Source organism: Lissotriton vulgaris, unplaced genomic scaffold (genome assembly GCF_964263255.1).
Source record: "Lissotriton vulgaris unplaced genomic scaffold, aLisVul1.2 SCAFFOLD_1854, whole genome shotgun sequence".
NCBI classification, from domain to species: Eukaryota; Metazoa; Chordata; class Amphibia; order Caudata; family Salamandridae; genus Lissotriton; species Lissotriton vulgaris.
In genome coordinates, this window is record NW_028248157.1 from 46,990 (window position 1) to 52,210 (window position 5,221).

Here is a 5,221-nt window from a genome sequence, read left to right on the forward strand (position 1 = left end):
CTTAGAAAATTAACACAATATATTTGCATACATCTGATATCTTACAGTGCTATAAGGTAAGGAGAACCACCACTCTCCTTCACAACAGGCTACTGCCTTCTAGAACCAAACCACTCCTTAGCACAGGTAGTATTTCTGTTAAACATAAGTTAATACCATGTTTCCACAAGCTTTGATATAATAAAGTACAATGGTATTTCTTTTCTTTCTTTGTTGTCCACTTTTATTCCAGTGTAATTTATTCAGGAGGTTGTTTCACAGCCAACACGTGTTTCGTCGTAAAGGGAAATCTTCCCACGACTTTCTCAAGGCTGTATGAAGCAAAAGAACAGACAAAACCGTAAATGTGTTAGGACTTATTCTATAGTCCATTGTGCTATACAGATACCTATATTTTCTGGTATTGCCATCATCACCAAACCATTGTGTGAGAACATTTTAAGAAAATGTTTAGAAAAAATTGGTGGTGAAATAAGACTCTGAAGTTGACAAGATATTTAACAAGAATACCATATTCATGATTTAACACTGGGAGGTATATTAAGACTGACCACGGAGCAACAGAGTTCAAAAGGATCATACGTAATTAGGCATTTTAATGGACGCTATATTTCTAACATCAACACAGTACAAAACGCATAGAGTCAAAATAAGTTTATAAATTAAATAAAAACTAGGGTCATGAATAATATAAATGTATTCATTTCATTTCAAAATTCTTTATTTCGGCTTTGTTGCCATAAAAGAAACAATGCATATACATTACAGTTAAAAATGAACAAAAGAAATAGAAACAATACAGCATGGAACTTTACAGCATAGAACTTTAAAACCATTAGCTAAAAACAGTTCATTTCATATTAGAGACAATCAATACACAGACAACAATAAAATTCTGTGATGGACCCCCCACTAATTACTAAAGGATAGACCAATTCTATCTCTATAGTTGACCCCTATTACAATTGGTGTCCCAGTTTTTTTCTTTGGAAACAAATAGAATGTAAAAATCTACTAACACTAAATATTATTGGTTGAGTTGTGTTAGTTATAAGATTTCTCAAAGCCTGTGTGCATGATCTCACGCCTAGCAGTAGGCATATTGGTTTAATCCATCTGTTCCTGGCCTGTGCGTACACAGGACAAAAAAAGAGGATATGTTGCTCATTTTCTATCCGGTGGCATTCGCACATGGAGCAAAATTCATCTATCACTGTGGATGAGGTGTTTGAGCCCCTAGCCCAACGTGCCAAAGTTGTCTTTATTAAGAGATTTCCATATCTAAATTTTAAAAATAAAGTTTTGGCAAGAGGGGGCTCTATTTCATCCATAAAGGTCTCAAATAGTGGTACGTCCTTAAAAGTGAGGAATTTTGTTACTAGGGTCCCACCAGTTGGAGCACTTTTGTTCATGTTAACAATAAAAGTCCAGAAGGCCCTTTTTAAAATTAGTTTCGAGTTGGATGGTAGTTGGTCCGGGTTCTCCCAAAAATGTTTCAGACCTATTTTAATCAACCAAATTTTAACATGTTTAAACCACGGGATAACTTTTAAATTATCAAGCTCCATAATTTCTTTTAGCCTGTCCCTGTAGTCTTGTAATTCAGGTACCCTCCATAGTCTAACCCACAGCAACAATGGGCGTATTATGATGTGGTGATCAGTTCTTTGAATGTTTAGGTCAAGTTGAAGGGGCACTAGGGGAGTGCCTCTCGGGACCCTTACCAAGCTTCTCATAAAATTATTGTCCAGGACACTAAAAATGTCCTTGGACCCAGGGCCCCAAATTTCTGCACCATATAGCACTGCTGGTTGTACTTTAAATTTAAAAAGTTCAATCGCCGGAGACACGGCTTTGCTAGTGCTCAGGCTTTGTTCCTTAAGGATAGGTTTTACATTCTGGACAAATGTCAACTTACTTTTTTCCATTTGAGCTTTCCAAGAAAAATTGGAGTCTAATGTCACCCCTAAGTATGAAAAATGGGGGACCGATTCTAGTTTTGCTCCTTTTAAGGTTAGACAGCCTTTGTCAGATTTGGTTGGATTTAGGGCCATACATTTGGTCTTTTTCCCATTTATCTCCAGTCCCTTCTTACTGCAATATTCGCTGAAGGAGTTCAATAGTGCCTGGAGACCTCTTTTAGTTTGGGAAATCAAGATGGTGTCATCAGCAAATAACAGGGATGTTACCTTTTCACCGTTCAGTTTTGGGGAATCGTTTTTGCATCCCTCTAAATATGAGGGGATGTCATTCACGAAAATAGAAAACAGCGGGCCAGTACGCAACCTTGGCGAACACCACGCTCAATGGGAATCTTAGGGGTTAGTTCGCCATTAGGGCCCCATCGAATTCTCGCGAAATTTCCTTCATGTAGCTCTTTAATCTGAACTAATAAATTGTTAGGCAGCCCTACTACACTCAGCGTTTGCCATAGGAAATTGCGAGGCACTAAATCAAATGCTGCCCTTAAATCAACAAAGGCAACATATAAATGACCCCTTTAGATCTTTACATATTTCCAGTAAAGGCAGCAGAGTCTAAAGATCTGGTCTATTGTGCTAACTTTGGATCTAAATCCAGCTTGGTATCTAGTTAGAATTGCATTTTCCTCCAGCCAATCACTGACACGGAATAAAATGTGTTGTGCATACATTTTCTGGAGTATATCCATTAAACTGATTGTCCGATAATTGGAGGGGCCCATCCTGTCTCCTTTTTTAAAAATTAAAACAATTTCGGATCCCTTCCAACTTTCTGGGGAGTACGGGTTAGCTTATTGCACAGTTAATTAATGTATGGTACCCATACTTGTAAGTCGTGCTTATATAAGTCACCCGGAATCTTGTCTAGACCTGGGGCTTTGCCAGATTTTATTTGGCTTATTGCCAGCTCGGTTTCACCTAATGTAAAGTCCAGATACTCTGTTGGGAGTTCATAGCTTGGGGCATTCATGTCTATATGGGGATCATCATATTTTTTATAAAGTTTAGTAAAGTGATTAATCCAGGTTTGTTCGTCCAAATAGATGTCCTTAACCACTCTCCCTACATGATTTCCATTGGCTACCAGCCTCCAAAATGCTACGTTATCACGTGATTTGGCGGCCAGCAGCATATCCGCCCATTTTTCTTCTTCCCAAGCTATTTTTGAAGCCTTTTGTACAGTCTTATAATTGTTCCTAGCTGTTTTGATATCTAAAGGTATCTTAGATTTAATCGCTAATAAAAGTGCCCTTTTGGACTCTCTGCAAGTTCTGCCATACCAGGGTTTGCTGTGGGACAAATTCTGTGTCTTTTGCTGGTTCTTCTTAGGCATTTTGGTAACTAAAAGTTTTAAAACATCAACATTTTTTTGATGTAGTGTCCTAAAATGGGTTTTATTTTCCTCATCCGATGTTAGGTCTAAATATGGTCCAAAGGAACCTGCAAAAAGTGTGTATATTTATACAAGGATATCGCCATGGTCTAATATAAATAGAAATCGCGCAGCGGTTACGCGCAGCGGTGGCGCCCTCACTGCGCCTGAGTCGTGCCAGAGTCCTGCCCGTCTGCGCTCGTCAGCGTCTCGGAGGCGGCCGAGGCGGGACTCTGGCATCAAGGGTAGGTGTGTGGGATGATTAGGTATAGTGCGGCCGCTTTATGTGCGCTCCGTCCCCCCAAAAGTGGCTGTATCTGTCTTTTCCCTGGAGGTCGACATCTGGCTAAAGGGTGCCCTGGTTGTTCTTGGCGTCCCTTATCATCTCCATCTCGCGCTCCCCTCTCCCTCCCCTTGGAATGTCAGTGTGCCTTGTTAAATACCAGATCCTTGGCGCGTCACTCCATGGAAATTTGGGACCTCCTTACGCTTTCGAAACTGTCCTGTCTTTTTTTGACAGAGACTTGGTTGGGGGCTGGCTCGGAACCGGACATCGCTAGTGCCCTTCCCCCCAACTTTACCATCTTAAGGAGGGATAGAATTGGAGGCAGAGGTGGTGGGGTGGCCTTAGTTGTTGACAAGTCCCTTGTTTGCACCTCTTATCCTGTAGATAATATCGCTGGTTGTGAAGCTCTGGGCTTTAGTCTCCAGTTGTCGGCTTCACATACCTGCACAGGAATTCTGATCTATAGACCTTCAGGGCCTTTAGGTTCGTTCTTCGAGGATTTACAGGTGGCACTGTCAGTACCCTGTGTGCGATCGGCACACTGTGTACTGTTGGGCGACTTAAATCTGCACATGGACCTGTCAACTGACGCCGATGCATCTAAACTACGGGACATTACCGAGATGCTCGGACTGACCTCTTTCATCGATAGTCCAACGCACGTGAAAGGGCATACATTGGATTTAATCTTTTCCACTGTGCCAATAAAGGTGTCCTCCCCTTTGCCGGTTCTATGGTCCGACCATTATTTAATTAACTTCGTGTTGTTAGCTGAGCTCCAGACGTGTCAAAGAGCTTATAAGGACGGGTCTCGTCAAGCGAGAGCCTTTCACCTGGTGTCAGCTGATATGCTCGCTGATGCACTCCATGCACATCCTTGCATTACGACTGGGAACTTAGAAGTCGACCTGCCGCTAGTCCAGGACTGGCTTCGGACACGGTTCGAGGAGCTTGCCCCTCGGAAACCCGTCAGGACAGCCCCCTGCCAGGATTCCGCTCCTTGGTTTACCGCTACTCTGCGGAAAACACGCCAGGACTGCAAAAAGTCTGAAAGGCTCTGGCGGCGCAGTTACGCGCCTGAGGAGAAACTGAAGTACAGGGGTGCGATAAAATCTTACCTCAGACAGATTGCCGAAGCTAAAAAGATCTACTTCGAGCATAGAATAGACCAGGCTGATAACACGAGCCGGGAACTATTCCGAATTGTGAAGGAATTCACAGAACCGGTGGCGGCCGCTAGGGTTCACTCCCATACTGAGGAGTGGATCAAGCAGCTTGCTGATTTCTGTGTGGACAAGATCCATAGGATTCAGGACTCTTTCGATCGGGTGGAGTCCCTGGAAGTGGACGCAGCTGTGGAAAGTGATCTGAAGGTCCTTCCATCCGCTGCAGCCGAGCAGGTGCCCACTCTTTCGACGTTCCCCCCGCTATCCTGCGAGTCCTCTCTGGAGCTGCTTTCCCGGTTGAAATCTGGATCCCCCTTGGATGCGTGTCCGGCCAAATGCCTGAGCTCGGTGGCACCAGCTATTAACAACTTGCTGAACCCCTTGCTCAACATGTCTCTGAGTTCTGGAGTGGTCC